Genomic DNA, 12,331 nt, shown 5'->3' with positions numbered 1-12,331 from the left:
CAAGTTCAGGCTCACAGAGGTGGGAAATGCAGAGTTTTGACTAGAGGTTTGGCTTCTGAGCAGTGTACTTGGGGAGGGGGACAAAGTTGAAGCTGGACAGGCCGAGGCTGGACGAATTGGCAGGGACAAGAGCTTATTTTAAAATTTTTATTCTTATGTTAAGGAGACTGGATTTTACCCTATAGTTGGGGACCTCTGTCTGGCATTGATTTTGGAAACTCTGATTCACGTCTCTCGTGGAGTTACAGACATGATGCAACGGGGAGACACTTGGTAACCATAACGTCCTTCTCATGGCATTAATTCCTGTCCCCTGTTTTGAGGAGGTCTTTCTGCAGCCTCTTAAAGAGACATTCAAGATTTGAAGCATAAAATGGAAAGTCCTTGTTCCATAATTTAGGCCTAATGAGAATCCTCAAAAGATGTTATTTTTTTTTCCTGATCTAGACAATAAGGTCCAAGTGACGTACGGGGTTAAAATGTACAGGCCATCTTTATGTACAATAAAGCATTTTTAATTTTCAGAAAGAAGAAAGAACGGGGAAAATAACAAGGAGGCTTCTGTCTGAGATCCCAAGGCAGACGCAAAAGGCTGGAAGGGAAGATAAATATGAGCTATCGGCAGAGAAGGACAATTGCTCTCCTTAACCCAGGCAGGGGAGAATGCATCCTAAGGAAAGAAGGGTTTAGTAAGACTTTCTGAGGCTTCTGAGGCTCCTGTGAGTTTTCTTTCCCTTTTTTTTTTTTTTTTTAAAAACATCGACCAGAAAGCTTTGTTGTCTAGGAAAGGGTAAAAGGATGTCTGGCTGAATTGGAATTGACAAAACTAGGCAACTCGGAGAGGGCAGTCTCAGGAGCAGCCTTTAACCACAGAAGAGAGATTGAAGGCGATGCAATCGATGGAGCCGGAGCGGGCACAGGAGGAAGATGATGAAACCCATCAAATTCGATCACTGGGCAGGAGTGGTCAGCGTCAGCTTCCTCAGCAAGGGTCACTCGATGTCAGCCTCCATTCAGGGGCTTTCACCTCCCCTGCTGATTACTTTCTTAGGATCATAAAGTTTGAGTGTCGAGAGGGAATAGCGCATGCTGCCTGCTCCGAAATTCTTTCTGGGACTGGAACATCTTTCACTCATTGTGGCTTATGTGTGTGGGTTTGCTGGTCTCACTGGTTACAGAGCTGCTGGTTCAGCTGCCTTGAGTGCTTGACTGGTATGACCTCTCTCCCTGAAGACACATTCATTTATTCGTTCATTCCTTCGTTCTTTTGTTCAGTCAAAATGTATTCCTATATTCATGGTGGGTTTCAGGAAATCTGGCTACAGATCCTTTGCAGTTTCTTTCGTCAAGAGGTGGGGTCTCTTTCCCCTGACTGAGCACTGGATTTGACCTAACCTGAACAGGGACGGGGAGAGACATATGTAGAGACATCCCAGCTCCCCACTGTCCCTGTTGCCTCCACCATATCTGGGGCAAAGACAGCTGACTCCATGTGGAGAGAAGTGGACTCAGCTGAGCCCAATCCCAAACGCTAATCCATAGGGTCTTTAGCAAACAAAGGGGCTCAAAATAAGCATTTAAACCAATGCCTTTTGAGGTGGTTTATTATGCAACCCCAGCTAACTGATTTGCATGGAAGGATCCACTTGGGAAGGCTGGAAGTAGAAGGGATAGAGAATCCCTCTGCTGAGTCTCTCAGGGAAGCCAGAGGCTCACCAGAAAAGTTTAAGGAGAAGACAGTTATCTTAAAACTGTCCTTAAAAAATGATCTATGAATATCAAGAATTCAATCACAGCATTCAGGCAGAACTTCAGATAAATGTTGATTGCTCTTAGAAAACATCCATCCAAATGATTGCACTGTAGCAAAGAAACAATGGTATGCATGGCACCTATCAGAAGCTAGGGCAATGTAGTGTTCTGTGTCCCTAGAAGAAAGAGATGTGGAATGTGTTTTGGCATCTCTGGAGTGATAGGTACGTGTCTATAGCAGAGCGGGATACCTCTGGCTATGAACCTGATTATATCTTGAGGTCACCTCCTTTCTCTCCTGCTCTCTTACTTTCATCAAACAATTCTAGGATTATGATTTGGCTTCCAGTATATACTTGTCCACAGGAGAGAATATGCTTATCCACAAACACTGACATCCCATCTACTTAATAGTTATATTTCTCATTGTAAATTAATGAATTGGGCTTCTGTGTTTATAGACTGTCTCAGTAAGCTTGATTAACGCATTCGTTGTGCTACACATCTGATTTCAAGCCTGTAAGCCTAGGGTGCAGAGAATGGTAAATTCACAAAACACATGCTCACTTTTCTTGAATACTTGTCAAGCCCCTCTACCAGCAATACTTGACCTCATTTGCACCTTTTCTTCAAACTGTAGCAAGGTCCAGGTCTCCTAATACTCAGACCAATGCTCGTTTCACCTCTCCGTTTGGGTAGTTATAATGTTAGATACTGTTTCTTGAGGGCTCATTAAGTACTAAGAATTGCTCTTTGGGCTTTTCATAGATTACTTCATCCAAACCTCACAATGATTACAGGAGTAATGTATTCTAATTTTATAGATGAGGAAACTGAGAGCCACAGAGCTTAGTGACTTTCACATTGGTAGAAGGAACAGAGCTGAGACTCAGACCTAGGAAGTATGGTTCAGAATACTTACCCATGACCACCAAGCTACATCGCTTATCCAACTAGGGATGCTAGGGATGAGGCTGTCTTTTTTTCATACCTCTTCTCTTTAAGAAGAAACCCAGAACATCTTCGTTCATCAGATTAAGTCCAAAGTCCTCTATTATGGCTTTAAAGGCATTCTCTAATCTGGTCTAAATCTATTGATAGAACTTCAACTCCTATGTTTCATTTAACCTTAACAATTACTTGAGGTACTTTAAATGCCAGATGTCAAGCTCCATGTTGATAGAGGAAAAAAAGATGAATAAAATAATTTATAACTGAAATACCATGAACACTTACAGCAAAAGAAACTCACTTCTGCATTGGGGATGCTGATGACTTAGAGAAGAGATAGGGTATCAGGTCACCTCAATGAAGATTGTACTAGACTGAGAGGAAGAAGAAAACAATTCATTCCAGATAAGAAGAACAGTATAAGCAAAGACAAGATCTTAAAAGAGCCGTGGTCATTATGGGAACAAAAAATGTGCAAGTGTGATAAGAACAAGGGCTACGATTGCAATTGATGGTGAAAAAAAATAGATCACAGCTGGGTTGTGGACAGGTTAAGAGATTTAGACCTAAAGCGAAGATCTGATCTGAGAAGAGAAATTACATATTGTGATTTTTGGCACATTCATAATGAATTGATTGTTGAAACCTTGAAAACTGGCAAATCTTCACTGTAGACTTCCAAAGGGGATTGGTGGTTGAGAGGACTATCCTTTGGCTCCTTGTTCCTACCTGATAATCTGGCAACTCTGAGGGAGAATAGTGAGATGCCATGCAAACTAAACTGGTTTCCTATGCCGCATTCTGGGTCTTAATATTCACTTGAAATGCTCCTTAGTTGATTTCCAGGGTCACATACATTTGTGACAGACCTAGTATATACCCCTCTTAAATGTTTGTAAAGCTTAAGAAGATATTAAGGGCTTTGAAAATTTCTGCTTCACAAAAATGTGTTTAGCTCTACTTAGTATATTTTTTGTTATTGTTAATGGAATTTCTCTTGATTCTTGTAACCACTATCACCATGACATGGGTTAGGGTTCCCTTCTGTTGAAGATTGGGAAAACTTCCATTTAATTGATGTCCTTCATGAAATGAATTATACAATATATCTTATTGCTTTTGGGGACAGAAGACAGAGCACACTACTAGCAATGTGGCAGCTGAGTCCTGTACCCTGTGGCTTATAGTGTGACTTTGTATAAATAATGGAATTGGATCAACATTCCCTGAGAGATGAAGAGGCTGATGACTTCTGATTCTTCTCCAATAAGCACCACAGGATTTATCTAACATACTGATAATTTTGTATGTACAACAATAGTTACTTGCTTTATAACTAAAGTTTTAGTCTGAGTACTGAACCAAGTCAAGACTGTATTACTGTTATGAATAGATAATGTATCTATACCATCTTCTCTGGACTCAAGTGACCAGAAAAAGCATGGCTTCTGCCTTAGCCTCTACTCTTGAGTGACCTAAGAAATGAAGAATGAACCTTAAAAATATAAAGACATATTCCTACCACCAGATGCCCTAAAAAAGACTGGTGCAAAGGTCCTGGATTTGGCATCTGGGAAACACCAAGGGCTCAGGGATTAACTCTGTATTGATTGAGGCCAGGTCCCTTCCATTTGTTGCAGTTATATCACATTTGGAAAGAGGATTTTAGACTAGATCAGGGTCACCACTCCTCTCTCGATCTAACTCTGTATGACCACAGTGCACAAAAGCATCACTGTACTCTCATGGCCATGAGGGAACTTTTGGGAATGATGGAGAGTTTGGAATCCTACTTCTTTCTGAAGAGACTTTGTTCCTTATCTTACCTCTTTCCTCATGTGTGTAAACTTTCACTACAGCCAAGAGTCTACATTTAGCTTATGGGTATGAGACCAGAAACTTGGAGGTTTTTATGATTAATATCCTAGTAAGTCTCCAAAGCCCATCTCCAGTGATTTGAGCCTTGTTTGCCTTCTCTGGACCATTTATGCACTCCACTTTTGATACCAGTGTACTACTGTTGAATTCACCTCCTAACTACAGAGGGTCTGCCATATTCGTTCGCAAGCTCCAGAATTCAGAGACCACCAAGCCTAGGCTGTTCTAAATCCCCAAAGAGACTACCCCTACCCCAGAGCTCCAAAAAAAGAAATGTAAAAACCGGTTTGGGCAGCTCAAATATAGTGACCTCAACTTGTCTTTCAGTTTTTGTTTTTTGTTTTTTTTTTTTTCCTTTAAGTAAATTACCAACAGACTAATAATGGTTGGGAAGGTTTGAAGAGAGTTAGAAAGGTGGGAATGTAACATGCAAAGGGAATGGCCCCGTGGATAACAGTCTTTAGGGGAGGGTCTGGTTAAAAAAATGTGCCAAGTTTAGGCAGTATAGCAAATTTTTTATTCTTTATTGTTGCTTCACTAGGACTGAGAAATCTTCTCATGGAGTTGGCAGTGAGATAGTCAACCAACTCCAGGAATGCCAATATGTCAAAAGGAAACCTTTTCCCTTCAGCAAATAAAATATTAAGAGGGCTCAACGAAAGCCAGTGGGAAGTGGCCTGGAGAAGGAGATGAAAAATTAATTTTAATGCATGGGAGACTAAGTAATTCACTTATTTCACAACCTCAATCAATTTTAATATTTTAGTATTTAATGTGAATGTGGTGTCTCTCCAATAATATTTTAAAAGTTGTTTCTCCCTTTTTGGCTTTTGTTTGGCTTTCTATTTTCTCAGCCATTTTTCTTTGTGTCTTGATAGGGAGGTTCCAGTGGATTTCACCCTACTCAAGGCAGGTATCTAGCCTCACCTATTCTTACTAGTTTTAAAAGTTATAAAATTACCAAATAGGGAGCCAAGGCAGTGGGGAAGACCCCAAATCAGCTTTTAGGCAGACTGATTTTTGGAGAGGCCACTGAACCCCAAGAGCCTCTTAAGTCTTCCGGGACAGGCCATTGTGTGGAGAGCAAAATGGAGTCATTTAGTCATTAGTTGCTCAGATATCAGCCCAAGAGGGGAAGCTGTCTGCCTTTCTCCACAATTTAGACACTTATCTTACAAATTCACCAAGCTCCGTGATTTCTGAACAATGCCAGCTGTTAGGGAGCCATTTCCCTGGCATTTTCCCCATAATTTGATTTGAAAGGAAAAGATTAAACTCAGTCCGACCCAGAACTGTCAGCCCAATGCCCTCAAAGAGTTTGACAGGAAAAGAAAAGAGAAGAAAAAAAAAAAAACACAACCAACCTTGCAGACTTTTAGATGAAGAAATCACCTGTACCTGTGCATTAAGGAGGACAGTAAAGCACAGTCCATAGGCCAGACAATGAACGTGGATAGGGCCAACCATAGAGATTTCTCCTCCCAGAAAGATGGATTAAAGTGATGGCTAGGGGGGGCTTGTGTGGTTCAGTCATTCAGCATTAGGCTCAGGTCATGATCCCAGGGTCCTGGGATCTAGCCCCACAAGGGGCTCTCCGCTAGGCGGGAAGCCTGCTTCTCCCTCTCCCACTTCCCCTGCTTGTGTTCCCTCTGTGTCTCTCTCTATCAAATAAATAAAATCTTAAAAAAAAAATAAAGTGAAGACTAAATTCACTGTCCTTGATGTCTACCTTTTGTGTAATGTTAATTTTAGGAAGAAAATTTAGATTGCATTTAAATGGTGATCTGCTGGTACTAGTATGCTAGCTTTTTAAAGGTAGTTATAACAACCAAGTTTTCCAGGTTGTGGTGATGCCTCTTCCAATTCAGTAACGAGCATTCTATTTATTTTTCCAGATCTGGTAAGTACAAGTGTCAGAATGTTTATACTTTGTTGAATACTTGTTTTACTTAATTTTCCTCTCACAAGAATGATTTAGATGATAATCTTACCTGTGCTTCTCTGGTAAGATCATTGATTCCTAAAGAGGTTAACTTGTTCGAAGTGCAGTAGCTAATAAATGCTATAGCTGGGTTTGGGTCTAACTTCAAATCCTGGAGACTTTGTCAACATATTATGCATTGTCGCTGTAAAAGACAGTGAAGAACTGTTATAAAAATTCTAATCCAACAGTATGGTTTTTCACTTATACTGTTGTTCATATTTTTTCAAAATATGCATGCTTTAAAATATCCTTTTTTTAAAAAAAAAAGATTTTATTTATTTGACATAGAGATAGATCACAAGTAGGCAGAGGCAGGCAGAGAGAGAGGAGGAAGCAGGCTCCTTGCTGAGCAGAGAGTCCAATGTGGGGCTGGATCCCAGGACCCTGGGATCATGACCTGAGCTGAAGGCAGAGACTCAACCACTGAGCACCCCCAGGCGCCTCCTCCTTTCTACTCTTAACCTGTGAAATAAGGTTCTGACAACCCCAATGCCTTTTGCTCCTGTGGGCTATACTTGTCAGTATTACCAGTATTAGATCCCAGGGTGCTGAGATCATGATCTGAGCCAAAGGCAGAGGTTTAGCCCACTGAGCCACCCAGGTGCCCCTAAAATATCCTTTTTTTTTTTTTTTTTTAAAGATTTTATTTATTTATTTGACAGACAGAGGTCACAAGCAGGCAGAGAGGCAGGCAGAGAGAGAGGAGGAAGTAGGCCTGATGTGGGGCTCAATCCCAGAACCCTGGGATCACGACCTGAGCCATAGGCAGAGGCTTTAACCCACTGAGCCATCCAGGCACCCCCTAAAATATCCTTCTTGAACTTGACTCTATTGCCCTTTTTCCCAGGGCTATCTCTCAATTTATTAAAGGACACTTGGAGGATACCACCATTGCCTCTGTTAATACCACCTCTCAATGTAGGAGCAACTCAAATACTTCTAATTTCTTTTGATAAATAAGTCAGTGTTTAATATCAAGAAATGTAGTATATATTCCATAATCTAACACAACATAAAATATCTTCCAGTTTAAAAATAATCCAATTTGCCTTATTTCACAGGTGAAGAACTAGACCTAGACATGAACTTCCCAGCCACAGAGTTTATTGGTGGCTAAACTGGGGCTGGATCCAGGACTCATGTACCACCCCAGTCCCTTGATTGTCCCAGTGTTACATTACAAAAGCATTAATACTTTCATTTTACATCACTTCCTAGGGTAATGAGACCCATAGATGTAAATATATATGTTTAGACATATGTATTTATGCATATACATTTTACCTCTTTTATTTTTCCTCCCAGTGTCACCCTTTTTTACGTCACATTTCATATATCTTCCATGTTTTCAACAATTAAGACTTAAAGTTTCCCTGTTCCTTCATTCACATCTGTGCATAGGACAGTTCTGACAAAACATTAAGTCTTCATTAATTATTTAATGATTGATTAATCCTCTTTGAGGTGAATTTGCAGGTATTTATAATTTTAAATTCCTCAGTATGTCATTTTTATTATTTCCTATCTATTTATTTTTTATTGGTAGACTTCCATCAAACTCTGAGGTCATCTTGTGCTGAGACACTGAAAGCCATATTCCAAAAGCAACTAGGGCACCATAGAGTTTGGTTCTGTTAATAACTCATTTGACATTGCTGAAAGTTACTCAATCTAAATTTCCATTCCCATATGCCAACACGTCTCCCAATGATCAAAAGAAATGAAACTGCAGTAAATAACAGAAACACTTGACTTAAAACCCAAGGGGGTGCCTCTGTCTTCATTTTGAGTCCTCCAAATTGGTGTGAGGGAGTGGGGACTTGGTGTGAAAGGAGACACCCACAGGAAGTGGTCAACTAAAAAAGTATTAAGGGGAGATGATATGAAAAAGGAGGATAGTAGAGAGACTCTGGATTTTAATAGGGGTTTCCATTTGCTTAGGTTCCTAAGTAATTTATTTATTAAGCAATGTGGAAAGATAGAATTTTGTCTTTCAGAATTCCCAGAGATTGAAGGGCAGGTCAACCAACCTATAACTACAAAACACAAATCATTCCACCTAAGGGTGTGTGTGTGTGTGTGTGTGTGTGTGTGTGTGTGTGTGTGAGAGAGAGAGAGAGAGAGAGAGAGAGTGTGTCACATAAATAACATTCTTGATTCCTTTAACTGCTTTGTACCTGAAAGGACATGGTATGTCTTACAGAGATTCACAGACTGTAACAACATAAGATATTATGAATGGATAAGAACAAGAACAGAAAACAGAAGAAATTTAAAATGAAGCTAAGAATGAAGCATATATCAAATGTGTATCATACAAAAAAGTACACATTTGATGTAGGCAGGGCATTAGAACTCTAGGGTCAAAGTGTTCTGACATATACCACCGCTGTGACTCTAGACAAATTTGTTTTCTCTTGTTTAGACAAGTTGGACGTGATTTTGTATGTGCTGTGTTTTCAAACACTTACAAGATGTTGTCCCTGTCCTTTAGGATCTGGCAGTCTAGATGGGAAAACAAGATTTGCTCAATGGAAACAATTAAAATTTACTTTTCTAAATATATCCTCACACATGTTTCATCTCACTCAGACCTCCATCTTTTCCTCTTTGCTTCTGGTTTAGCCAACCTGATGTCTCAACTCCTTTCGGTACCATCTCACGGAAGGTTACAGTAATAATAAGGCTGTTGTGATTTGTCACTCTTTACTTCAGATGAATAACAGGTTCTGAGTATTCCCACCATCACTGATAGGAGGGCATCTTCATCACCTTGGGCAGTAACCATCTGTTGCTGTGTTTTATGCTTCTGTTATTATTTTTCTTTTGACCAAAGCCTTACCCTGTCACAGTTTTTTTTATCCCCCCTCCCAGATCCTCCCTATATCTAAATCATCCAGTGCCCTAGGCATTGTGTCCCCATATTACAGCTTTTGTCATTTCTATCTCTCTAAATGGCTGCATTTGCTCTCACCCCTTGGGGTTTTACTCTCATTTAACTTTGACACATATCTTCATTATCTCCCTGAGAGGAACTCCAGGGGCCTAGAATGAACTGCTGAAAGTGCCTCATACAGTTTCCCAGAGGTGGTAGCAATTGGGTGATGCACATTTTAGAGGAGAGAATTGTTAGATGTTGAAGGAGCACAGCTGTGAGGCACTCTTGGTACTCACTATTGAGAAGGAAGCCAGTGCTGGGATGACCGGGGTTGGGAGAAATTAAGTCTACCCTAGGGTTCCGAGTGGGAACAGAATGCTTCTTAAGGCCCACTGCTTGAAATTGAGTAATAATTCTACCTGACAAAATATGAAGTTTGAGTCCATGGTACTCTATCCAAGAGGACAAGGCTATAGAGATTTCCTGGAAGGAGTTGGGTTTCAGTTATTACACAAGTTATCAATGGCTCAATGATGACTATGACACAGATCAGGTCTCATGGGGCACTCAGAGGGTCATGGTAAGTCCCTACTTAAATAGCTATCTGCAAGAATCTTGTGGTTTTTTTGTTTTGTTTTGTAATAGATTGGAATGAATCCACATAGGCACAGCTATGTTCTATTGCCAGGGAAGTTCCTATTTAAATATTTTAGATCATAAGTCCATAAATTTTTATACATCTGTTTTACCTTTTTAAGAGGAGTTACTGAAAATTCAAAAATTGAATTGTCAACATCATTATAACAAAATACTTAATGTTACACTTTTAACCATGGTATTATTGGGAATTTTTAAGCTAAGTAGGGCTATCTAAATTACTGTCAATGACTCCAAGTTACAGTGATTCTTAGCTTGCCTTCTTAGACACTATTTTCATTGTTTTACTGTCATATCTATATCATAATAATAAACAAACAGGGTTTCGGAGGGGGGTGGGAGGTTGGGTGAGCCTGGTGGTGGGTATTATGGAGGACACGTATTGCATGGAGCACTGGGTGTGGTGCATAAACAATGAGTTCTGGAACACTGAAAAGAAATAAAAAAAAGGTTCATGTTTGTATGAGTATATATAATATATAGCGACATATATACACTTTAAATACTTTTTTCAGTTTGTAAAAATAGATGTGACATCAATTTTGAGATTTAAAATCTCCAAGGGTCAGTAGTGTTTTTAATGTTATATAAATTCTTATATAATTCTTATATAAATTCTAAGTTTATATAGTTGAAATAAGATTTTTTTTTAAAAAGTCTTATTTATTTGTTAGAGAGAGAGAGAGCACTCACAAACATGGGGAGCAGCAGGTTCCCTGGCGAGCACGGAGCCCTATGTGGGAATCAATCCCAGGACCCTGGGAACATGACCTGAGCCAATGGCAGATGCTTAACCAACTTAACCAGCCAGGGGCCCCAAGATTTTGTTTTTTTGTTTTTTGTTTTTTTTTTAATGGCCCAGAGAAGTTTAGGCCATTCAGTTACCTGAGGGGTGGGTGGAGTGTGTACAGAGAAGCTGTTATCACCCACCTTTTCACTGTCAATGGCAAGTCCAAATGCAGATTCTCTTCCTAGTCTTGGGGAAATAGATACAGTTGGGGAAGAACACCACTTTCCTGAATCTGAAAACAATGCTGATTGTGAGTTTCACAGTACGCCAGGTGATTTGACACCATGGCTACGGTGCTTTTCCTGAGGCTCTGGAATTTTGCGCCTTTGTGCCATTCCACTTAGTAATTCCAAGAGCACTGATTGCCATTGAGGCATGGCATAAAAACGTTTCTTGGTGTCTCAATCTCATGTTTGTCTCGGGATCAAACATTAAGAATTAGACACGTCCTAAGGGATAAGTCATTGGAATAAAAAGAATGTTGACTGTTTTTTGCTTATACTCAGCCTGAGATGGGAATTAGAAGACCAGCACCACAAAGACGTCTGGAGTCAGCAGTGGAGCAGACAGATAAACATCATACACAATAGAAGTGGCAAGACTAGAAACGAAGAGTGATGCCAAGGATAAATACTGGCTCTCTGATAAGGGGATGCCAAGAACTCAGTGGAAAAGTGCTGCAATCAGCATTAGGAACTAGGAGGTGAAATCAGAAAGCTGGAGGGTATATGAGACTCAAGAAGTTAAGAGGAATCTGTTACATAGGATTTCCTTAGAGCCTGACTGGTGGGCAAATGGTCTTAAACCTATCCCTTCTCCATTCATGCCATAGGCCCTCCTTGAAGCAGGTTCAAAAAGAGTTCCACGTGGAATTTTTCAAACATCAGTAGATAGCAGCCTCTCCTGGAAGCCTTGTTAAACACATAAATGCCTCTTTCCAAAACCTGATCTGGAGGTTAGAAAAGGTAAATCTCCTGGTTTAAAACCTTTTTGTATAAAGGGCCAATAGTAAGTATTTTAGCCATATGGTCTTTGTCATAATTTCTCATCTTCTGCTGTTCTAGCATGAGAACAGCCATATACAAAATGTAAATAAATGAATGTGGCTGTGTCCCAATACCTTTTTTAATTTTTTTAACAAAACAGGTGGCATGACAGATTTGGCCTGTGGAACATGGTTTCCTGACCCCTGGTGTAGAGCAATGTCATTCTTTCCCCCAACATAGTAGCCTAATGCATCTTGAAAAGAAAATTAGCAAAACACAGGCCTTCAAAATAGAAAGCCAGATGTTTCTCTTAATCACCTACAGTTTTGCAGATGTTATTGTTGGTGTTCAATATCTCTCAGTATCAAGGTTGCTGAGATATGGATGTATAAAACGGTGGCGGCAAATATAGTTTCTTTTGGAAGCTACAGGAAAGGGATCTCATTTCCCCCAAG

General features: G+C 40.0%; 1 long non-coding RNA gene across 1 annotated transcript in view; it reads right to left on the bottom strand.

Annotated features, from left to right (window-relative positions):
* The window catches only part of LOC116572306, a 67,297-nt gene extending 56,124 nt beyond the window's left edge, over positions 1 to 11,173 (bottom strand). Inside the window, exons 1-2 of the long non-coding RNA XR_004278207.1 lie at positions 11,031 to 11,173; positions 6,573 to 6,707 (exon numbers count right to left, since the gene is read on the bottom strand). This is a non-coding gene — a long non-coding RNA (uncharacterized LOC116572306). The remainder of the gene's footprint in view (positions 1 to 6,572; positions 6,708 to 11,030) is intronic.
* Positions 11,174 to 12,331: the final 1,158 nt, after the last annotated feature.

Source organism: Mustela erminea, chromosome 13 (genome assembly GCF_009829155.1).
Source record: "Mustela erminea isolate mMusErm1 chromosome 13, mMusErm1.Pri, whole genome shotgun sequence".
NCBI classification, from domain to species: domain Eukaryota; kingdom Metazoa; phylum Chordata; class Mammalia; order Carnivora; family Mustelidae; genus Mustela; species Mustela erminea.
This window is presented reverse-complemented; position numbering and strand designations above follow the sequence as displayed.